The sequence below is a fragment of the Rhinolophus sinicus genome, chromosome 3 (genome assembly GCF_057876585.1).
Source record: "Rhinolophus sinicus isolate RSI-liver-muscle chromosome 3, RSI-T2T, whole genome shotgun sequence".
NCBI lineage: Eukaryota > Metazoa > Chordata > Mammalia > Chiroptera > Rhinolophidae > Rhinolophus > Rhinolophus sinicus.
The window spans coordinates 147,302,489-147,327,979 of record NC_142503.1 but is presented as its reverse complement, the minus strand read 5'-3'; the positions used below and the strand labels follow the sequence as shown (position 1 = coordinate 147,327,979).

The window sequence follows — 25,491 nt, the reverse complement described above, 5'->3', positions numbered from 1 at the left end:
GTTTTTATTGTTCCACTGATATTCTCATCAAATCAGATGGGATGAGTTCATGTTGATAAAGAACTTGAAAATAAAATGCAAGCAAAAAGTTTACGTATCTTATTTTCAAAGCTACAGGTTAAAGCTGTGGGGGATGGGCCAAATGCACCCCACCAACTGTTTTAGTATGCCCCTGCCAGGGAAGAATGAATTTTACATTTTTTAATTGTTGAAAAAAATATTTTAAAAACAAATATTTTGTGACATAAAATTCATACAAAATTTAAATTTCAGTGGTGTCCATCAATAAAAATTTATTGGGCTACTGTCGTACACATTCATTTATGCATTGCCCATGACTGCTTTTACACTCCAGTGGCAGAGTTTACAAGTTGCAACAGACCATATGGCCTACAAAGTCTGCAATATTTATTGCTTTGCCCTTCATTTTGTCATAAACTGTATTATGTAGCAAATGTTAAATATATCATAAAATGTATACACTCTTTGTGTATTTCTTTACTTATTAGGGAAACATCTTAGGTGATTATTACAAAGCGCTGTGTGTGTATGAGTTATCATGTAAACATACCAACAAATATTGCTTTCCTATAGATATCAACTTTACTTTTGGATACAGACAAAGCTTATTGATAGGTGTGAAGCCATTAAGAAATCTTCCCTTCTCAACTGACAACTTAGACAAAGTTAGATCTGTACATCTTACATTAGTGGTATAAATCACATCAATGGTAAATCAGTGCTACTGAGAAGTCAGTCTTGAAAAGTGAGTGAGATGTTTTCAAGGGGATCCTTCAAATAATAGAAAGTTTTAGAGCACTTAGAAATGTCTGCACTCAGAAGTTTAAGTACTGACACTTTGCCAGCTAACAGCATTCACACATTTCTATTCAGAGGTGCAGGTAATAAGGGAAGAAACTCACTTCATTTCATGTGATCTATGCTCTTTGAATGTCCGGTCCTTTTCATTGCAGTTCGAATGACAACAATTATAAATGGCTCTGAGGACACTGGCCCAGGTAGTTTGAGTGACAAGCCATTAGTAAGTAATGCTCATTTGAATCCATGGTCCCGCCTCTTTAATGTGAAAAGGTCTCTGCATTTAGAATAGATACAAAGAATTAGAGTAACTTGCCTGCCTCATTAACATGTGGTCTGATTTAGGTAAATCAATTCGGAGGATGTCAGTGCATTTAATCCTTCCCAAGGGTTAGTTGTGGCTTTTTCCAATTTGTTGACCTTACAGCTACACCCAGAAGAGTTTCCTCATCTCCTCCCTTGGATACTAAGCATGTCAGTGCTGAACCAGGAACGTGACTGAGATCCTTTGCACTTATTCTGTCAAACGCAGTGGACAAGTGCATGCTAGAATGCTAAGAGAGGTGCAAGTGTTTGTGCAGAAAATCCATCACAGCACACTGAAAGACACCCACCCTTAGAATGTAGCAGTGCTTCTCTTTGCGAGTGTAGAACCAGCCTCCTTGTGTGAATTGCCCTCTTAAGCACCTGAGACATTGCAGAGCACAGTGATGTCTTTGGGACAGAAAGATTTGCAACTACACTATCATCTGAGAGGCCAAATGGATTTTTCAGGGTCTCTACAATGTCCCGAATTTGGTTCAATGAGTAAGTGATTCGCACAGGTGGCCACATCTCCAAATCAAAATGTTTCAGACTGTCATGCCCATCTATGTGGCCTCGGCCCCCACCGGATGATAAATACATAATGCCTGTAATAACAGGTGGGATCTCTTTTGGATCTCCTGCTCCCTTGGCTGACAATGCCCCACCCACTAGCAAAGTGTTTATAAATCATGTTTTCTGTTTTCTCAAATCAATGCTCCATGATATGTTAATAGGTATTCCATGCAGGGGTGGGGGCGGGGTGGGGAGAGAAGACTGCTCCACGGACAAATAAGTTTGGGAAATGCTAGGTTAAATAATGTAAATATTTTTTTCTACTGTATAATAATTTTATTATGTAATTAAAATGGTTCCCTTGGATTTCCTTGATAATCTCCATTCTCTTTGTGGTTGAACAAGAAATCTTCGAATCTGTGTTTTAGAACAGCTGGGAGTATAGTGGTCTATAGAGGTGGTTTCCAGCCACTCTACAGGCAGACTGGGGTTTCAGTCTGACCAAGGAACAAATTGTGAGTTGGTCCCTGGCTTCTCTAATGGTAAATAGGTTTGTTGGTAATGGTGAAGTTGGAGAACTTCAGCAACCACACAGATATCTGTATCATTTGGGCAGCTTGAGCCAGAACGGAATGCATTGCAAGTCCTTGGGTGATTGGGGATGGCTTAAGACAGGATCAGTGATGGGTGGATGGATTGGAACACCATATCCATAAGCCAGTGTGGGTCAAATACAGGTCATGAGAAGAAGCACATTTACTAATATGAACAGACAAAAGGAACCACCTAGCAAACACGCATCAAGACACTTAATTTAGATGTTGAAGTTTAGCTCCAATTAGGATAGATATAAGAAGCCTCAAATTAATGAAGATAATAAAAGGGAGAGAGTGTGTTTATAAACACAAATTTATATGTAGTTAATTTGTTTCTTCAGTAAAAATTCTCGATTGTGTCATTGAGGCATCACAAGTACAAAAGACACGGTCTTCCATCAAGTTTATGAACTGGTTAAAGAGATAACTAAGGAGATATTTGCAGTAGAGTGTGACAAGTGCTAGAATAGATGGAAGTGCAGGTTGTTCCATGGAAAGACAGCCTCCTCTACAATGAGACAAGGAGGCAGGATGGGAAATAAAGGATTTTCGGAAAAAGCAATAGGCTAGCTAAGATCTGAAAGATGCATGGTGCCATCAGATAAGTAAAGATGTGAAACATTAGCAAGTAGAGAAGCTTGGAGTTGACATTGAGAGCAAAATTAGTTTGGAAAACTGAAAGTAGTTCAGGACAACTTTAGTGTGTATAGGGTGGAGGGGAGAAGAGATGGCATGTGGCAGGTACAGCAGATGAAGGAACCAGGGTAAACCACAGCCAGTCTTTAAGGCTATGTTAAGATGAACTTTATTACAAAGGCAATGGGAAACTTTTGAAGGATTTTAAGCAGAGAAGTAACATAATCATAATGTCTTTCAGAGAGATGAAGCTGAACTTGAAAAGAATTGAGTTTGGTGGGTATTAGGAGATCAGTTGGAGAGAGAACAATTAGAGATCAGCAGTAATCCAGCAGAAAGATTATTTAGTGAAGAGATGGTGGGGCCAGAGAGAAAAGGACAGGTTTCAGAGATAGAGGTAAACTTGACAGGAGTTTATAGAGATTGATAAGATGTGGAAATTGGGAGGCAGAGGCAGAATTCAAGACAGCACTTAGGTATCTGTCTTGGGCACATGTGTGGCTGGTACCGCTGTTTACTGAGCCAGGCATCATGAGAGGAAGAACAAGTGTCTCCTTTGTGGGGTGGGGTATGGTGGGGCTGGATAATATATTCTGATTATTTTTGTCTTTAATTTTTTCGCTCAGTTGTTTATAGTCTACTTAAATGCAAGATTTCTGAGGTGAAGAAATTCTAAGTGATGAAAAGGACCAGAGTGTGATCTTAGCAATTAATGGCTGGAGTGGAAGTGAAGGTTCCTGGAATATAGGGGATCAAGAAATGGGTTGGCTAGGATTCTTAAGAATTCTCAAATCCCCCAAGATGACAGCAGAGCTTGGCGCAGAGTTCCAATTAAGTGATCCAGGTTTAAAATCTTCAATAAATGAGGGCAAGTTACCATGAGACTAGAAGATGACAGTGACAAGAAGTCAAGAGTGATACGGCCAAATATCGTGGATTTTTACACAAGGGTAAAAGTGTAATATTTGGGAAGCAGTATGTTTTCAGGAGTGAGATACTAGGAATGTATAAAAAATAAAGGCATCTTCTTGAGGACCTTTCAGGGGTATGGGTGTCCTTGGGAAAGAGAGCTTTACAGGTAAACCAGCAGTTAGTGTATGCATTTGGGGGAGAGCCCGAGAATATAGGGGAGTTTGTGTGCAACGTGAGAGAAAGCCTAGAGAACTTAGTGAGATTTGAAAAGGAGAGGATCAGTGGGAGTTTAGATCAAGAGAGAAAGCACAGAGCAGCCTGGGGATGAAAGTCTAGGGGAAAAGGGATGGACAGGAGAGTGCGTCTCAGGCAATGACCAGGATAATCAAGTGATGAAGAATGTTTGATGTAGGGGATTAGTGATTCTTATGGCTGCTGTAACAAATTACCACACATTTTGAGTATTAAAACAACACAAATCTATTACCTTACAGTTCTAGAGGTCAAAAGTCCAAAAATGGGAATTACAGGGTTAAAATCTATGTGTCAGCATGGCTGTATTTCTTCTGGAAGCTCCAGGGGAGAATCTGTTTCTCGCCTTTTCCAGATTCTACAGGCTTGCCCTTCTTCCTTGGCTTGTGTTCCCTTTCTAGCAATATCACTCCGACCTCGGCTTCCATTATCACCTCTCCTCCTCTGACTCTTTTTTCTTCCCCTTTCTCTTATAAAGATAGTTGTGCTTACACTGGGTTCATCCAAATAATCCAGGATTTTTTCCATCTCAAATTGTTAATCACATCTGCAAAGTCCTTTTGCCAAGTAAACGAACATATTCACAGGTTACCGCAAGAGGATGCGGACATCTTTGGGGGAGGGGAGGCTGTTATTCTGCCTCCCACCAGGCCACAAAGTGCCCTGGTAAAGCGAGGAATAGAGCTGGAAATGGCAGAAGAGGCTTAGGTCTCCTAGCAGAGATTAACCAAGACTTAACCAAGCACGACCTGAAATGATTGTGCTTCTGAGAGAGTTCTGACAGAGATCAGGTGGTTAATGAAAGAACCATGTGGATTTTAGATTCCCGTCGCAAATCAGAAATAACAGTGGCCTCCAAAAGTTGTCAGCAGCCACCTGAATTGAGAGAATGAGCATTCAAAGCTACTGGCAGCCACTGGAAGTTTGCATCAATCTCCTTAGGAAAGGTCAAAAATGAGATCCATTTATTCCTTCTTTTAACAAATATTTATTTAGCCTAGCTATGATGGGCTTGGTAGAGGATAAGAATAACAAATAGTTTAAAAATGTACTTAGGCTCGTTGGAGAAACAAGGGAAGGCATGAACAAAAATGGAATCCAATGTGACTGAAAGCCTGTTGCAGGGTCACTGAGCTTATGCTAACAAGTATGTTTTTCTTTTAATCATTCCTTAAAGCTTACCAGTCATTAATCCCTATGTTTATTCCTTGGAAAATTCTTGAAAGTACATTCCTTTCTTCTAATTTTGTCTACTACCACATCAAACCACATCCACTTACACTTTGGATCTTAATTTTTCCCAGAAATGGAAAAATCAGGACAAAAATATTTGGGGGACATGATGAGTTAGACTTGGTAAGTGCTGAGCTTAAGAAAATGGCAGGATAAGGGATATAGGACTAAGTTGGACAGGCAGATTTGAGAGTCATCTGTACAGTGATACCGTAGTACTGAAATCTAAGACTGGGTAAATACTCTCAGAGTGAATTTTGGAGACATAAGAGCTGATGATCAAGAACTGAGGTCCTGACCTGAGGAGAAAAAATCAGAGAGGTGGGAGAGAACCAGGAGACAGAAACAGGGGGCCACCCTTTGCTAGGGAAAATTTTGTTACAAAGAGAAGAAATAGAGACTAAAGGCCAAATTACATTCCTTGGCTTTAGCCAGGAGATCATTATAACCTTGAAAAAAATTACTATGTCAGATAATCGAGGCTCACAGGTAACAGAAAACGTTAGATTCTTTGAAGATGGTGGTATTATAGAAACAAACCCTGTGTTAGCCAGTTCAGGCTATCATAACAAAATACCACAGACAAAGTGTCTTATAAACAACAGAAATTTATTTCTCACAGTTCTGAAGGCTATAAGTGCAAGGTTAAGGTGCCACCATGGTCAGATGAGATCCCTCTTATGGTGTCCTCATATGGTGGAAGGGGTAAGGGAATCTGTGGTTTCTCTTTTCAAAGAAAACTAATCTAATTTAGGAAGGTTCCATCCTCATGGCCTGAGCACCTCCCAAATGTCCTGCTTCTTAATACCATCATCTTTGGGAGTTAGGATTTCAACATGACTTTTGGGGGATACAAACATTCAGACCATAGCAACCCCAGTTCACCATGGTCCACATTCTTAAATTAAGTTATTTATGAGATGTAATTACACATGACTTGGAATGGCAAGTGACTGGAAGCCATGGGAGCTTCCTGTTTCAGTAAGAAGCAACTTAGAGGAATTTTCAGCCTGTCTTTCCATCAGTCAGAAAGAATACTTGAAGAGGGCATGTTTCTCCATGATAGAAAAAAAAAAGAAATGGAACTGTCTGGACCCACATCATAGCCTGTTTCCCTGAAAATAAGACCTAGCTGGACAATCAGCTCTAATGCGTCTTTTGGAGCAAAAATTAATATAAGGTCCGGTCTTATTTTACTCTAAGACCCAGTATAATATAATATAATATAATATAATATAATATAATATAATATAATATAATATAATATAATATAATATAATATATTATAATATAATACGAGGTCTTATATAATATAATATAAAACCCAGTCATGTGATATGATATGATATGATATGATATGATATGATATGATATACCAGGTCTTATATAACATAAGACTGGGTCTTATATTAATTTTTGCTCCAAAAGACACATTAGAGCTGATTGTCCAGCTTGGTCTTATTTTCGGGGAAACACAGTAGTTTTAGGTTCAGAAAGCAGAAGTGGAAGGATATTTTGGTCATAGTGTTTTTGTTTGTTTGTTGTTGTTGTTTGTTTGTGAAAACCAACAGCATTGTTGACTCGAACATACTGCTGGGCCCCTTACTTAGCAAATTAGTTGGCGGTGTGGTCCTCAGCACTGTGATGGGAAGGGCAGAGCATCATAATGGTGGGACTCATGAGCCTCGTCTTCCTCTGATCAGCTTGACACTTGGATCATCAACTTGACATCTCAGGGTCAGACTGAGTTAAGGTCCTGAACTCATTTGATGTTTCCCAGAATTTCGGTTTACTAAAGAAGATCAGGGCTAAGGAGCTCTTAAAAGAACTTTCTTCATCAAAATTCCCTATCACTTCCTTTACCCTCAGTGAGAGCAGCTGACACACAGGCTGCCATGGAGGACCTGAAGTGCGAGACTGAGGCAGAGGAGAAGAATCACATTAAACAAGAAGCCTAATTTCTACAGACAAGACGTTGAATAAGAGATTGTGGCTCACTGGGTTGAAAGATGCACAGAAGTCCTCAGAAAACATTCTGATACATTAGTAATGATAACCAGGCAACTGGAAAGTGCGGTTCACACAGGATGGCCTGTTCAGGTTGGATGATACCCTTGAATGGACAGACACTTAGGTGTTACCAGGCTACAGAGAGACAACAGGCCTGAGTGAATTGGGCATGAAAATGGCCTATTTCATGTTATAAAATATAAATCCACTCTAGGGCCTATTCCTGCCTACTTGAACATCAGCTGGTCTGTAACAATGTAATGGGGGGCAGAGGAGAAGATTTAACTTTACAAGAGTAAAAGATTCATATAACAGCTGGATCTTAATTTTAGAATTTAAAATGCCTTTTTGATTTCAAAAAAATGCCCTTATATAGCCACTTCTTTTACCCACACTTTGCCGTAATCTCAAGTTTTCTCTGTGGTATCTAGCATGAGAAATGGTACAGCACGGTGGCGAAGCACTTTTGCATGGCCTCAAAACCCAGCTCTTTTTCTTACTAGCTTTAGAACTTTGTCACAAGTTACCCAGATTCTCTGAGTCTGAGTTTATTCATTTGTAAAATGACACAGGTAATAGTGTTTCCTCCTTCAAATTTTGTTGTGACGATTACATGAGATAAGATAGGTAAAGTGTTTAGCACAGGGCCTGGAATACAACAAATGCTCAATAAATAGTTGCTATTATTATTTACTTATTAGGCAATAAATAATAAAAGGAAAATTGAAACAGAGAATGAGCCTAAGTTCTAATTCCCAATGAATCTCTTCTAGACTTTTGACTCCTATCTTTTAAATGAGAATAATATCTATACCAACCGATTCCCAGGCTTGTTCTGTGAATGAATACAATAATGAATATTTGTACTTTGTCAAATAAATTTAAGTGTAAGGTTTGGAAAAGAAATAAAGATTTACCACAATAGCTCTATTTCTACTTCCAACGATAAAATGAGGGCAAGTAAACTACAATTAAAAATATGACATTTAGTTGAGACCTTATCTGGCTGTCATCATTTATCCAGTGGAAACATAATGGTTATTTTTCTGTCAGAGATTTTCAAACCGGTTGAATGAGTGTTTTAAATCAGTCTTGGATTTTTTTAAAAAAGCCTTGAAGTTGCATTTCATTTAATTGTCTATTGATAATATAATAAAGTTCAATGGGTATTTTTAAATACCTACTATGCACTCTGCATAATCTAGTAGTTAAAGTTAGATATGGAGAGTTAGAACCCTTGAATTGGACCTGTTGTAATAATTTGCTGTGACATTGACCTTATAATGTATGCGTTTCTGTCAAGTCATCTATTAAAAGACTATTATGGCACTTTCTACTATGCAAAGGAACTATAAATTGGTTTGAATGTTAAGCTTTGCTCAGGAAAAAACACTATATAAGCAAAAGCCTCACCATTGTGTCATTCCTGAATTTGGTGCCATGGCTAATAGATGCAAAGTACAAATCACTGAATTATGCATTCGCCAGTACAATTCTGCCCCAGAGCAAGGTACTGCTGGAAGCCAGCCCAGTGTAGGGAAGCAGAAAAAGTGCCTGGTTTTGAAAAACTGATGAGAAGAGGATATGATAAGCGACGACAAGCAGACCCAGAGCAATACACTCTGAGGCTGCGTCCACTAATACATCCCCCGCCATTGGTTAGGAGCCAGTATTTTTACCAAACTGATTGATTAAGAATGTTAAGAAAGGGTCTCACAGGAAATGCACACAGACAAACCACTCCATGGAAAGATGATCTGACCGAAGGCTAGCAATCCATGTGTGGGATAGAGAGTAAGAGAGCATTCAGCTTTGTTTACAAAAGTCACTGCTGTATGAATGGAAGTCCCAACATAACCTCTACACATCACTTTACAGTTAGTTTATAAAGGCCTTTCACACACACAATCACATTTAACTCTTTAGTTCAAAGACTCATAGCTTTCTTTATGTGCCTACATTCTGGGCCAGCAGAGGGTACAACCTCTGCTCCACTTTTGTTTTCAGGGTCTCTCTGGTTTTAGTGCATAGCATAAACTCCTATATGAACTGCCAGTTTCCTCACCAGCCTGGACAGTAGACCTCTGGACTCTGGCTGAGGTCACGGCCCTTTGCACTTATTAGCAGGTGGGGTCACAGTATTGGGACACAGGCTATCCTAGGACTGCATTTTGAGCACCTTCAATTTATCCATACATCCCATTTCTCCTGCCCCTTTTCTCATATGTCACAGGGCTATACAATTTGGCTCCCTGAAGTCTTCCGATTACCTGGGTTCAATTGAACCTTTCATAGTGTCAGAATCTGAGAGTTGGAAGAGACCTCAGAAGTCATGCAGTCAAACTTTGTCCCCCGAGTAGAATCCCTTCCACGGCACCGCTGACTACTGATCACTGATTTACAAGGCAGCTTATTCCAGCAGATTGCATTTATTTCCCTGAATGACCTCAATAATACCTTCTAGCCTACCTGCTCTTCTTACAATGTGATTTGGAGGCATCTCCCATTGAGAGTGGAACCTAGAGCTCCACCACTTGAGTCTGGGCAGAGCATGGGACTATCCCAAGCAATAGAATGCAGTACGGTGATGCTCAGTGACTTTCGAGGCCAGCTCCCGAACAGAAGATAGCCTCCAGCTAGTTCACTCTTTAGGATGTTTGTTCTGGGAAAGCCGTGAGGAAGACCAAGCTTACACACAAACAGACCACATGGAAAGGCCCACCTGGAGAGAAACTGAGGCCTCCAGCCAGTATCCAGCATCACAGCCAAACATGTGAGTGAATGACACTTCAGATGATTCCAGCCTTGGAGCCATCCATCGGATGCCGAATGGAGCAGAGATAAGCTCTCCACTCTGTGCTATGTCTCTTTAGTTCATAGGACTTCACCTCAAGAGGACCAGGGCTCTAGGACCTCAAACCAAGGAACCACACTGGAGAAGCTGCCTTTTCCTCAGGACCTGATTTAGATGATGAGATCCAGGATTTCAAGATAATGCCTCAGTGGGATGAGACTTTAGGAGCTGGAGGGAGGGCATGAGTATATTTTGAATGTCAGGGGATTTGAACGGTTGGGGCCAGAGGGCAGGTTATGCAGACTGTCTTTTTCTACATCCAACAATATCTCCCATTCCATTTGATCATGTTATGACATCACATTATGTTGAGTCTCCTTCCACGGAGAGGTAAGGTCTATGTTCTCTCTTCCTGAATCTGGGCAAGGACTTGTGACTGCTTCAACCAACAGAGAAAGGCAGAATACCCCTGCACTGGAGACGGGGCCTTGGGTTAGGGTAGAGCCCCATACTGGGACAGCACCCTGCATTGTGATAGTCCTATATGTGGGATAGACCCCTGCCTTGGGGGGCAGGATCCTATATTCAAGTACAGCCCTGAGATGGGGATACAGCTTCATATTAAGCGGCAGAAACAGAGTCCAGTCTGCCCTGTAGCTGGGAGACCATGGGCCAAATGTCTTAGGATCTCACATGCCTCATCTGAAAAACGGATGTGACTTTTTTTTCACCTAAAAGGAAACAGTCTTGAGATTAGGTTACATCCTGCTCTAGACTTTATGATTATAAATTGCCATTTATTCATCTAAATACTTATTGTGACCTGCCATTCTGATTAAACTTGGGATTTATTTCCAAACTAAAAGTCTCCACTGAAACATGGGGTAGAAAAATAGTAGTAGCCGTAGTACAAAAATCCTTATCACTCAACTTTGTGTTTTCTAAGCCACTCCCTCCCCAACCTCACCTATACCCTGTTCATATACAGGTTTCTAACTGAGGCTATTTCTACATAAGAGTAAATGTGATCCTTGTAGAGCCTACAAAGAACATAGTGTATATGTGTATATTTTCCTTTCAAAATAAAGTACCCGCAAAGTGCAAGACTTACTCTTCTCATGGGCAGTTAGTCCTTCTGCTGCAAAGAAAACATCTTCATTTTCCAGAGTTCTTGCAAATCATATCCTTTGTCAGCAAAGGCCTACATTCCCAAGTACAAAGCAGTATTCTCAATGAAGTAAATTTTCAACTGGAGATTTAAAGTGTGATGTCATCTCGCCTAAAATCTCTGGCATAATAGAAAGACAAGACATTGACTAAGTGGTCTGTCAAAAATGAAACAGAAAGTTACCCCTTCTGCTTATAACCTGGTTATCTACAGGGTGAAGCAAAACTACCCAACATTGTGGAATTACTGGGCTGTACAGAAGGTGCTTCTGCTTATATTCCTGAATAAGGCATTTAGAGAAGGATGTGCCTTATCACATTCTGAATTTACTCTCCAAATAAAAGAGATCCCACTTCTGTGGGCTATGTGGTTTTAGATTTACAAAGTGAAAGTGGTGCCCACATTCCAGACCACAAGGGGCTCTTGAGGTTGCCCCTGCCTTCTCCTGACCTGAACCTCCCTCTTCTCCCATTTTTTTGTACCCCCTTAACCTCCTCCTTAAAAGTCATACCTTCAAGATTTTTTTTTTTTTTTTTCTAAATTGATCATTTTGATGTCAGGTCAATTTGGAACCAGTTGTTAGTGAATATTATAAATCTCCAGTCCCAGATTTGCTTTTGCGGATTTGAAGTTTTGATGCATTAGTTATTTCCACCCAGGAAAATTATAACTCTGAACAACATCAACTTCTAAATCTCCAGATGGAAAACTAGTTTGTTAGGAATATTGCTTTGTGTTCAGAAATGTAGATCCTGTATATTGACAAGATCAAAACTTATAGCATTATGGGCATTTGCCATCTTTTAAAATACTTTCAAATATTTCTCCTCAACTATTTCCTCCAATTTCACTGAGCCCAGAGATGTTTCTTAGAGCTGAAATCAGGCTCATTTTTATCATTCTGTATTTCATAAAAAGGTCAAGGCATAGGCACAGAGGATTGTTTCCCTTTGTCTGAGGTCTGTGTATGATATCGGATAATTTCTTAGAGCTTTGCTTCAGAATTGGCAGGTCTGCTTTCTCTTTGTCTCCATCTATTTGTCCTCCCTCTGAAAGGGTCTTTGGACAATGGAGTTAACAACCTGCACATAAAGCAAATGCCTAGATGTTTATATTCGTATGTTCTGTTGTTTACACAAATTTTTCTGTGTTTGTGATTATGAAGGTCCCTCCCTGAGATGTGAGAGGTTGGGGTAGGCTGGTTTACATGCATTCGTCTCTGAGAATACACATGGATGCACATTAGATGCAGCAGGAGGATTTTCAGGGGAGAGAGTTTCAGGACAGTGTACAGAATCGGAGCCCGGGGGGTCGTGACCTTGCCTATTGATCCAGCCTCTCTAATTTCCACAGCTTGCTGAGGCTTGTTCTTCCAGGCTGCTGGTGTACATTAGAGCAGAAATCCATAACATGGCCATGTTCATCCAAGCACAGGAAGAAACTAAATTAAATGTTAAAAAACAATCTGAGGCTAGAGTTGGAGACAATTCATCATGATCCTAGACGCCAGGCAGGTGGGATGACCAAGGATTCTTCAGCCAATAGACCCCCAAACAGAATATGGAAAGGCCTTGGTGCCTCATTTGTCAGGTACATAGCAGAAAGTCTGAAAATGCACGAAGGTCAGCTCTTTTGGCTGCAACATATTTTTCCTCAAAATGAGATATTACACATCTGAAAAGTGCAACTGAAGTAAATTAGCAGAAAGAATTGGGAGAAATGAATGGAATTTCTTACGAAACGCATATTTGGGGCAGTATCTGGCAAATTCTCAAAGCCAATGACATTTCTGTGCTGGCCTGGCCATTGTCATCGCACTGTATGTGGGGTTGGCTGGTTAGATCTATAAGGCAGGAAGGAGAACGTCTCGCCAGAGTCACGACCTTACTCCTGGGTGACAGAACAATAGCACCTCTGGCCCCACAAAATGAAGTCCGTGTGTTAAGGTAAAGGATGCCGGACATCTTGATATTCTAAAACATCTGGAAGATGCACTTCATTGCTCACTTTTCATCTGGATATTGTGCCTCAAATAGACAGAGCTGAAGGCAGCAGAGCTCGCAGCGTATTGGACAAAGCTGAAGTTGCCCTTTTCTGCTTCTTCAGTTGATCTCATTTATATTGGACATGGGCTCATGCCATTTATTTGCCATTTACTTATTGATTAATCTAAAATGTTTAACCTGAAGGAGGCATCACAAATGGCAGGTTGTTCTGCTGGGAGCTGCCTCAAATGCTGGGCTGCATTCCTCAAAAGGCATTAGCCAGGTAAAATCCCATTCTAATGAATAGGACGGCAGCATAGCAGGGCCCTACGTAGGGAAACCGGCCCCAGTTGGGGTGGAGGGAAGAATGCAGCAAAAACAACTTCAAGCTTGACCAAATTGGAATAAATAATAACCACATAGTCTAGTAGAAGATAGGCAGGTAATCCTTGCATATGCAGCATCCAATCCGTTGCAAAGGAAAAATGAATGGTTTTGCAATTGTATTTTAGGCCAAAGAGCTGTTTGTATGCTAATATCTCATTGGGCTGAATCGGGAGATTTTTTTTGAGGGAAGAAGGACAAGGACAGAAGAGGAAGTGGAGAGACAGGTGAACCTCTTAGCAGATGGAGATGGAAATGGAATGGAGCTAAAAGAGGCAGTGGAGGAAACTGAGGCTCTAGGACAGTAAACAACTTGTCCTCAGACATACTGGGCTCAGTGGCAAAGAGCATGGTTTCCTGCAGTGCGGTGGTTCAGGGCACGTGCTCTGTAGTCAAAAGTCTGCATTGTGTCACTTGTCTCTGTCACTTACGGCCTTGATGGACCTTGCTCAAATTAATGTATTTCTCTGTACAGTGGTTTTCTTATCTGTAAATGGGAATAATAATCGTATTCTAACAGTATTGAGAGAATTAAATGAGATAATGTATCTACAAACCTTTTACCAGTGTCTGGCCATGGTAAATTCTCAGTGGATAATGTTAATGTTATTCTGTGCTGTCTTTCCCTTTGGAGGCATCTAACCCTGCATATCTTTTATTTATGTACTCATTTTAAGCAAACAGAGCCATATAGGAAAATGTTCAAATAATAAGTATATGAGCTCTGACAATTATGTCCACGAACTCGTCCTAGAAAAAGTGCTACATACCTTATTGCTGAATATCACTATAGTCACTTTCGAAGTACTCCCCTTTGGAAGGTATGCACCTATACCAGTGCCTAGTCCACCCTTCAAAGCAATTTTGGAACTCTTTTTCTGGAATGGCCATCAGAGCTGTCATCGTATTACCCTTGATGTCCTGAATGTCATCAAAATGTCTTCCTTTCAATATTTCCTTTCTCTTCAGGTTAAGAAAGAAGTCATCAAGGGGTCAGATCAGGTGAGTAGGGACGGTGTTCCAATACAGTTATTTGTTTACTGGCTAAAAACTCCCTCACAGACAGTGTTGTGTGAGCTGGTGCATTGTTGTGATGCAAGAGTCATGAATTGTTGGTGAAAAGTTCAGGTCGTCTGATTTTTTTCACGCAGCCTTTTCAGCACTTCCAGATAGTAAACTCGGTTAACTGTTTGTCCAGTTGGTACAAATTCATAATTAATAATCCCGCTGATATCAAAAAAGGTTAGCAACATCATTGCAACAAGTTCGCAAACTTAATTGTCCAATCTCACAGTGTGGTGAATTTTCAGAAAGTGAACATGTACCCCTCAGCAGATAAAGAAACAGAACTTTACCAGAATCCCAGAAGTCCATCTCCAGCTCCTCCAGTCATAACTTCTCCCAACAAATGTAACTATTAGTCAAATTTATCTTCCTGTCTATTAGATTGCCTGTTTTAAATTTTATATAAATGCAATCATGCCATATTTATTCTTTCGCATTTGGTTTCTTCTTAGTACTATTTGTGAAATCTATTACTTGTAACAGCAATTTGGTAATTCTCATTGCTGAAATCCTGCATTATATTTCCTTATTATAGCCTCACAAAACTCTGTGTGCTCTAAATATTTGGAAGGAATGTAAGAAGTAATTCATTAAAATTGGATACCAAAGTTGGATACTGTTTAAATTTTTATTTAAATCAGAGATCATTCAAACTTATGAACTAAACGAACTTCATTCTGTCCTTTGCACAGCAAGAGATTTATTAAATGGGGAAAACGTGGGTGTGGCAGCTTGCACCTTACCTTCTCTACAGCTAGCAATGCATGACTGTCATTAATTCACCATCATAGAGCAATTGACGAACTGTTATAATACTCTGAGCTTTGGTATATTTGGGCAAACCAAGGAGAGTTCTTGCATATCTTTTAAGGGTATGCCATCAGCATGAATGGTTGTGAACCAGTGAGCAAGCCTCAAATCCTCATTTTCCAAATGGGAAAAATGAATTCCAGAGGAAATAACTTTCTTCCCCAAGGATCATACAGCAGTGAATAAGAAAGTTAGGGCTGAATGGAAAGAAAGCAAAAAAAAATAAACGAGTCAGGATGATTTTTGCTGAGGCAAAGTATAGCTACTGGACAAGAGCACGGCCATCTTGAATCCAGCCTTTCTGCGTCACAGTTATTCTACAAGAGGACCACTCACCTTGTAGCCCAAGCATTCCTTTAGCAGTATAAATTGCCCCAGAGCCTGTTTTTTGCAATTACAGAGCACAGTGGAACATTTCTTTCAGTTAAAAGGCAAATATTCTATACTCTGAACACCGTGACGATCAGTTGCCACTTAAGTATAATTTGAATTTTCAAAAGAAAATTTGGTGTCTGGTCAAACAAAGCAGTATCCTCCTGCCCCATAAAAATGTTATCTGATGACCTCTATGGTGAAATAAGATGTTAGCCTTCCTTTAAGTATATGAAGTTTATTGATGTGGTCAACTTTAACTCAGTAGGTTCAATAAGAGGTGGAAAGTAGTTTGGTAATGTAATTTGAATCACAAAATTCTATCGGATCAGGTACATGAAACCACAGTTGCTGGTCTATTTCACTGAGTCTACTTGATACTATGCTACATAATCTCGTCTTAGAAAATAGAACAAGCCAAATTTTAAAATGAAACTTTCTCCATCTTAATCAAAAGGTGAAGCAGTCTTGCCCTTCTGCCAGTTAAGTAGAATTCAAGACCCCTCCTGTAGAACACAATTTTCCTTGTGGAGAGTTAAGAGAAATGCACAGAGCCCATCAACAATGGGAAAAGGTGTTCTCCCAACCTGGATTCATCAGTGATGTGTCCTCGAATGGGAGAGACTAACTACAAACTAATTTAGCTCCTTTGCTTCTGTTTCTCCACCCTGTCTAATCTGATCAAAATCCTGTCACAAAACCCAAATTAAAAAAGCATATTTTTGTCTGTAGATATACACATTACTGATGTGATACATTGTTTTTTATTTTTCAAATGGAGAAATAGTTCAACTATTTGCACTTGGATGCTTTTAAATCTTTTTACTTTGCATGTTTCCATGTTCATGCTTTCTTTATTTATTCTGCTCTCTTATTCTATAAATTTTTTTTCTCATACAAAATGGCTTTTTTTGATATTGTGTTTCCCCAAAAATAAGACCGGGTCTTATATTAATTTTTGTTCCAAAAGACGCATTAGGGCTTATGTTCAAAGTATGTCATCCTGAAAAAATCATGCTAGGGCTTGTTTTCCAATTAGGTCTTATTTTCGGGGAAACATGGTACATTCTCCCATATTTTTCTATAAATTTAATGTTTCAATGTAATTTCAGGCTTTCAAACTTTCTTATTTAAAAAAAATGTAAACTTTAGGTCCTATCTACTTTGAAAAATACTCTAAAGTGCATTTTGGAACTTTAAGTATAAAACACTTTCTCTTCCTCTGAATGTGTAGTGTGTTAGACTTGTTCATTTCTATTCAAACAAAAAACAAATGAACACAAACAAGATAATGCAAAGAATATATATGCTATTTACATACATTTGATTATTTTTGGAAGTACAGCTAGTTTACAGTCTCTTCCATTAAAGGACATGTCACTAATAAATCCAACTTCTCTGGATTCTGAGAGATCAAGTGGGTCTCCGTGAGGAATGAAGTGACTGCCACAAACACACAGCAATTAATGAGCATTAAAAATAGAGATGGTTTCTTTGGCTATGACCACAAACAAGAACCTAATATACGCTCACCAAGAAAAGGGCTGCTTGTCCTAAAGAGTGTAGCACCCTGTATCCCCTCTTCCCCTTCCCCTTCACACACAATGCCACTCCCTGATTATAATCACAATCAGGAAGACTTACCTTTTGTCATGAAGGAAAGGAAACATCCCCTGGGACCCACCTGAACATATCTACATGCCATGATTCTGACCCCTTTGAACATTTCCCAATCAAATAGGTTTTTCTGGTTATCATAAGGGCCGATTATCATTAATGTTGAAGAAATCAATGGGACTGGTGTTACTTCAGGCCCCTTAACAACGGAATTGGATCAACCATGCATGAGTCTATAGATAGCTCACTGACTGGCTGTTATTGTGACTGATAAAACCAAGTCAACTGGAAAAGAGCCCTTTCAGACTGGCCTTGTAGACTAACTTGAAGTCTTTACTGTGGAACCATTCAAGATGATTGGCCCTTTGAAGCAGCAACTGGTATAAGCCCAGAGGGATTATGACCAGGACAAGAGGCCCTGGCACAGAGATTCAAGTCAAAGAAAGCTTTAGCTTTTGAAAAAATGCACTTGAAAGCATTCAGTGATTGGCTTACAAGGGCAGAACTAATTAAATCCATGGACATTTTAATACTCTTCTGGTGGGATGATAACCAAGAGGCAGAATGAGGCAGGGATAAGGTACATCAATGAATCAGTTATCAACGCAAGTTACCGGAAGAAATCTTGCTCAGTGCCCAGGTCCAAGCCTTGTCCTACAGCAGAAGCAACTGCTAAGTGCAGCTATAGGATTGTGCTATTTAAGCTGGAACAGGTGAGGCTCACTACCGCTACCATCCCGCAAATGCTGTCAGAATGCCCAGGCAGAACATAGAAAGGGTGACCCCAGAAAAGAGGGCAACATAAACTTGATTATATACAGTATGAATAGTGCTCCATGTATATGCAAGTGCATTTACACGGTGGAAAGTTCATGAACTTAATAGTCTGACCTTAGTGTTCCAATCTTTAAAAAAAAAAAATGCTTTACATATCATTCACAATGATCTTTCTATTATCCTCATTTTACAGATAAGGAAACTGAGGCAGAGAGAAAGATTAACTAACTTGCCCAAGGTCATTTAGCTAGTAAGTTGCTATAGGCCAGATAGTGTAACAGAAGCAAGGATCTCAGTAAGATGGATTTGTGACCAGCAGGGAGGACTTTTGTAAAGAAAGCTTGAACTGAGAGTTTGGAAGAATGAGCAGGAAAGGAAAGGAATTCTACACTGAGGAAATTGTAGTTGTGTCACACAGAGGCGCGAATACATGTGCTGCCTGAGACAGAGGTTGCTGTGACTGGTGGCATGGCAGAAGATGGAGCTAAATGGACATCAAGAAGTTTGAGCCTCATGTTAGAAGCTAAGGGGAGTCACTGAAGCTTTTTAATCAGGAGAGTGATGTGATCAGATTGGTGATTTGGAAAAGTGATTCTGTGTATCTGTAAGAAGAGAGATCAGAGAACGCCAAGAGTGGCAGTAGGGAGACCAACTGCCAGGCAAGAAGCCCTAAGTCTTGAACCAGGGCAGAGGTTATGCAAGTCAAGGGGAGCGCTTGGAGATATTAAAGAGGCAGAATCTACCAGACATGATGATGGATTGGACTAAGGGGGCGATGGAGAGGAAAGGATCTGTGCTATTAATTATGTTTTCTAAGTGTGCTTCTGCTGAAACAAATAAATGTTGTCATCAGTTTATTTGAAATGTGACATTAAAAAAGGACTTTAGTGAAATCACAGGTGAAAATAGATATTGCTCTATGTCTTTCATTCATTCATTTATTTTTTTATTCATTTATTTACTCTTTTCAGATAATTATGAGCACTTACTGTGCATGAAGCACAATGCTGGACATGGCTACACTGTGAATGAATGACACGGATTTGGTCTCTGTCCTCATGGTGATGTTATGGGTCAGAGCCATTTGATGTGACAGGAATATAGATATAAATAAAATAGCTACCTGTGCAATTTCCTGAATGATTCTCTAGGGTGAATCTTATCTAAAACTTTTTTATTTCCTATGCCACAAGTTCAACAAATATGCATTGAGGACCCATGATGCAGCAGGATTTGTGGCAGAGATGGAACCAACATGAATAGACAAGATACTTTTGAACAGTAATAAGTGCTAAGAAGACAGCAAAAGCAATAGCAGTAGCAGGGCAGGAGTAAGGTGATACTCTAGTTTGGGTGATCATCAAAGATAGCCTCACTGAGGAGGTGACAAGCAGAGACCTGAGCAGCAACAACAGGAAGCAGCCAGGCAATATCTGGCGACAGACCGTTCCAGGCAGGAGGTTCAGTAAGTGCCAAGGCCCTGAGTTAGCAATGAACTTGTGAGACAACAAAGGTCAGTATGACTAGACAGCGAGAGTCCATGGCTTACATTGGGGTTCACTCTTGGTGTTGTGGGTGAGTTTGGAAAAACATATAATGATGTCTACCCACCATTACAGTATCATATAGAATAGTTCTACTGCCATGAAAATCCCATGTTCTATCTATTCATCCCTCCCTTCCTCCCTCACTTCTCCGAATTCCTGGAACCCACTGAGCCTTTACTGTCTCTATATTTTTTTCACCTTTTCTAGAATGTCATATAGTTGGGCACATACATTATGTAGGCTTTTTAGGTTGGCTTCTTTCACTTAGTAATTCGCATTTAAGTTTCCTTCATGCCTTTTTGTGGCTTGATAGTTCATTTATTTTAAGCGCTGAATAATATTCCACCATCTGGAAGTAACACTTTATTTATCCATCACCTACCAGAGGACATCTTGATTGCTTCCAAGTTTCAGCAATTATGAATAAACCTGCTATAAAAGCCTGTGTGCAGGATTTTGTGTAGACATAAGCTGTCAACTCCTTTGGGTACATACCAAGAAGCATGGTTACTGGATTATATGGTAAAAGCACATTTAATTTTGTAAAAAAACCACCAAAGTGTCTTTCAAAGTGGCTGTATCTTTTTGCATTCCCACCAGCAATAAATGAGAGTTCCTGTTGCTCCACATCCCCGCCAGCATTTAATGCTGTCAGTCTTCCAGATGGGGAACAATTGGAAGATTTTAAGTGTGACATGACCTGATGTATAGTTTTAAAATATCCTTCTGGCTGCTGAATGGAGGAAGCACTATAGGGCAACAAGAGTGGGAACCAGAGAGATCCGTAGCCATAGGCTACTGCCATTATCCAGGAGGAACGGCGATATATCTGACAAGGGTAGTTGCAGTGAAAATGAAGAAATTGCGGCAGACTTGAGATATATTTTGCAGGTGGAATCAACAGGACTTGATGATAAATTAGGTATAACAGGTGAAGACAAAAGGTGAATTCAAGCTTTTGACCTGAGGAGGTGGGTGTATGTATATATGATGGTGCCATTTATGGAGATAAGAAGATTCAGGACAGAACAGACTTGGGAGGGAAGGTTAAGAATTCTATTTGGCCATTTTGAAATTTGAAATGTTTGCTGGAAAAATCAATTATGCTGCTCATATTCAAGTCTAGAACTTAGTGGAAATGTCTGAATTAGAGGTACAAATGTGGGGATCACTGGCATATAGATAATATTTAAAGCAGTGAGATAAAGACAGCCATGAAAAATAGTGTGGATGGAAAAAAGAAGAGGGCTGAGGGATTTATAGAAGAAAGAGGGCTTTATGGAAGAAAGCTGTCATACATCCCTTTAGGAATAGGTAGGATTTAACAAAGAGAAAGAAGACTATGACATAGACCCTCTCCTAGAGTAGTACACTCTACTTTAGAAGGCAAATACAGAAGCAAATATTTAAAACCTTGTTTTGTCTTGTAATTACTGTTTTGTTTTCCAAACTTCAGTTACAATAGAATATTTTTAATGGTATGATTTGACCTTGGGAAGATGTCAGAGGTTCACAAACAGCCTCCATCTGAATCTCCAGATGAAATCACGTGAAAGCTGAAGCTAGAGTCCAATGTCTTAATTAAATTATTGTTTTGCTCTTTATCTACTAAACGATGTAAGAAGAGGGGCTGGCCCATGCTCTAGCTGTTCTTGCTGTTCCTTGTCAGGCAGTGAGGGTGAAGGTGGGTATCAGAGCCCCTTTGACAAAGAGAAAAGGGCTAGAACGATGGAAGAGGTAATAAAAAAGAGTGTCCTTCTGCTGTGAATTTAGGCAGTAAGCATATTAATTTGAGCTCTCATTTTGATCAGGTTTGTTCCAGGCTTCCATTGTAGCTGGTCACACAAATGATCAACCTGTTCCTCTTTTATTGCGGCTAGAGTTAGGCCAATCTACTCACTGTGCCTCCCTTAGGTGGGTGGTTTCTACCTTTGTGCTGTCATTCCTGCAAAGATGCCTATTAAATACCCAACAGAGAGGTCAATTTGATAGAAAGGCAAGTCTAGAGCTCAATGATGAGTTGCCTCTTCATTCCTGCGTGTGCATCTTCCCAAAATCTCCACCACCACCCTTAAGCCCCATGATATCTGATCGTCTACAAGACAGGAAGTGTCAGGCTGGCCATCTCTGCGAACCCCTGTGAGCATCCATGGTCCCAGGGGACTACTTTATTTCTTGGGGATCTAGGTTGACTTCCATCTCAGGATCCTGCTTTACTCTACATTAGAATTGGTCACACTAGGGAATTTTCCACATTAGGAAACAAAAAGAAGTCAGTGTGTGGAGTGTATCTACTCAACAGAGCTCTCCCACATGGCTCTTAGTTCTCTCTCTCTCTCTCTCTCTCTCTCTCTCTCTCTTCCCCCTCCTCTCTCTCCCTTCCTCCCTACACTTGCATATCATTTTGTACCTCTTGAACTTCTCACCTAAATGGAATTTGTATTATAGTTACTTTTTCATGTATCTCTCTCCTTGAGGGAAAAAAGTATATTTTACCTATCTTCATAATTTAATGAATAATAATTCATAATAAAGTATATTTACATAGTACATTATATAGTATCTCCATTTTTTAAAATGTAATAAAGGGAGGCTACATTTAAAGAGAAACTCTAACCTAAAAAATAAAAGCCTTTAAAAAAATACCTTTCGAATGCTAATGATCACTGCAAGACATTTTCACTTATAATAGGTAAAAATACTTTTAAATATTATATTTAAAATTAATATATAAAGTTAAGAATGTTTTCTGGCGCCCCTGGGGTTGTGCCCATGGCTCCAGGAGACTTTGCCCCCCAGTGAAAGGAGCACCATCCAGGAGTGAAGTCAGTGGAGGAACCAGTGCCTACTCCCCAGGGTATAACAGGAGTAGCAAAAACAATAGGAAGCAGTTGGACTTAGTTCAGTGCTTTCTGAACGTCTGCTATCTGTGCATCACCTTACAGTGTTAGCTACACCAGCATACCTTCGTCTTATCATCACCATCATCACCATCAACAGCAGCAGCAGCAGCAGCATCAAAGTAATATTTTTCTTTCAATCTACTTACTTTTTCTTACTGAAACCAATTTACTTCAAAAGGAAATGACGTATCACAAGTTTATTATTACGCTAGCTATAGCTTTTTAATGTTCATTATAATGCATGTATATTTAAAAGTGTTTCTGATTCTAGTTACGTCAGCTCAGACAATTCACTTTGGAAAACCCTGGCTTATTGATAATGGGTTTGATCTTTGCAGTTCAATTTTCATCTCTGCAATTTATTAGTTGGGTGTTCTTGGAAAGTGATTTAACTTCTATAATTCCTAGTTTTTCTCATCTGTAAAATGGGAACACTCAAACCTACCTAGAGGATTGTTTGAAAGATAAAGGAAAAGGCCTAAACAGGTGGCCCCTGAATCAGTTTTTATGATTCATTCTTATTTAAGTGAGATTGGGAAAGGGGGCTTAGTCTGGGCCAATGGTAGGGAGACGAGGGGGAAGTGACCAGAGATTAATAATCCCTGGGGCCCCATCAGGGGAGGATTCAAAGGAGAATCTCTGTACCAGGGTACTTAACATTCCCCAGAACTTGAGTCTAAAGACTTTTAATAGAAGCTACCAGAAAAAAAGGTAGGGGTAGGGAGGATGACTTGATTGAATACATTTGAGAAAAACTGAATTAAGCAAAGATAAACTTATACAGGTCAGACATTTTGAAATCTTTAAGGCTAATGTACAATGAGACTCTTTAAGAAGAGAAATCATTATGTAGCACTTCACAATATTTCTTTTTTAAAGAAACCTTTATGCGACTAGGTTGTAAAAAAAAAAGCACTTCAGGAAACAGTGTTCTAGATCAGATTGTCTGGGAGGCTGAGTCAGTCCTCACTTACTGTAGGGGATAGGTTCTTCCACCTTAAGTGAAACAGTGTATAACAAAACCAGTTTTACCAAAGGCTCATTAATATAAACAAGAGTTAACTTCCTACGGCATCTCATCAATGCTATAATGAAATGACTGTTGAACAAAATGACGTCACTTAAGGCCTTGCTGTCTATAATTCACTCTAGTAGTTGAAGAACCTAACGCAGAGCTTGACACATTTAACCGATTTTTGTCCAGTGAAATAAGAGAGGAGCAAATGAATGATGTGTGCATGAATGAAAAACTTTATCTATTTCCCAGCTTTGTCAAGGGCAAGACTGCCATAAAACCCATACAAATGGTAAAAGATTCCCACGGCCTTTTGAGACCAAACTGAGAAGATTCTCCAGTCTCCCAATAAAACTGATTCCTGAATCAGATGACACCTCTAAGAGATTTTCCTAGTGTTATACGCAAACCTAGGTGAGCAGCACAGTTGGGAAACACAGCCCTGAAGGGACGTCTAGCCTGAATCTGCAGACCCAGGCCACTAAAGTGCTATGATAATGCGAACAGCAGCTTAGATCGGCCTCATAGCCAGAGAGCAGCTATTAAAAGGATTCCCTCCTGAAAGCACTCACATTGCCAAAGATGAAATCTGGCTTGGGCGTCTTACACGTGAGTGGCTGTTCTACTGGGACGGATTTCTGGTGTTAACAGAAACCTTTTTTAAAAGATAGAAACAGACAATAGCCACTTTTAATTTTTAGTAAACTTTTTAAAAATGGAAGTTCAACACACATACAAGAATGTTCGGTGCATAAATTCCAAGGCTACAGCTTGGTTAATTTTCATAGTGAAGACACCCATATAACCAGCACTCAGATCAAGAAATAGAATTTTACCAACACTCCAGAAGCTAACAGCTGTTTTTCAGTGGAAGGGTTTTGTTTGTCTGTTTTATTTTCTTTGATAGAATTTTACCAGCTATTAAAATAATGTTTTGGATTGATTTTAACCAGATTTTCTTCAAACTTTGAAATGTGTCTCAGGGCAGAAAACATCCAGCACAAGGCAGGACTAGAGGACACAGCCAGCTTAATCGGTAACATAGAAAGTATTGATAATAGTTTCTTAACTTTCTTTATTTTTATAATACTTTTCTATGAAAAGAGGTGTGGGTAGTTGTTTTCAATGTCAGAATTATTTAAGACAGAAAAATGGACCCATGCTATCTGGATTGGTAAAGATTTCACAAATCAGGGACTGTCTTGCCGTCAACCTTCCATCCCCAACTCTGCCACCTAAGGTTTCAATCTAATCAGTTACTTTATAAGCAATATAGAAACATGCTCCCCTTCATCTACATGTCTCATTACAAGTGTGACCCATCTGTAGCCACCTATCCGCCCTGGCTTATCCACCCATCACCTTGGGCCCACAAGTAGAAACCTTGACAATGGCACTTTCTCCAATGTACTTGTTCCTTCTGCTCAGCAACACGTATCTCTGTGCTGTGAGTCCTTTACACAGTAAGTCTCCTGAAGGCAAGACTATACCTTAGTGGTCTTCGCATCCCAGTGTCAAGCCCAGTTCCTGACTCCTGGCAGACACTCGATAACTATCTGTTGAACTGACGGAACTCTCTTGGGTGAGTCCAATCCTGAGGACCCCTATGTACCCACAGTAATTCATTGCACATCTGTCCCTACCACTCTCCCCGCACGCAGCCTCTGAGAGAAGGAATAATTAAGAGATAGTGGGCAAGAGGGGCGGACTGAAGCAAGGTCACCGCAAAGGCTTTGCAGAGCTCCTCCTATAGGGAAAGGCTGAGGTGCAAGTCAGT

General features: G+C 39.8%; 1 long non-coding RNA gene across 1 annotated transcript; it reads left to right on the top strand.

Moving 5' to 3' along the window:
- The first annotated feature begins 9,733 nt into the window (after nt 1-9,733).
- LOC148758670 (uncharacterized) lies at nt 9,734-19,372 on the top strand. Its single transcript, XR_016020860.1, has 3 exons — nt 9,734-10,461; nt 14,578-14,610; nt 19,221-19,372. It is a non-coding gene; the product is annotated as an uncharacterized LOC148758670 (long non-coding RNA).
- The last annotated feature ends 6,119 nt before the right edge of the window (nt 19,373-25,491 follow it).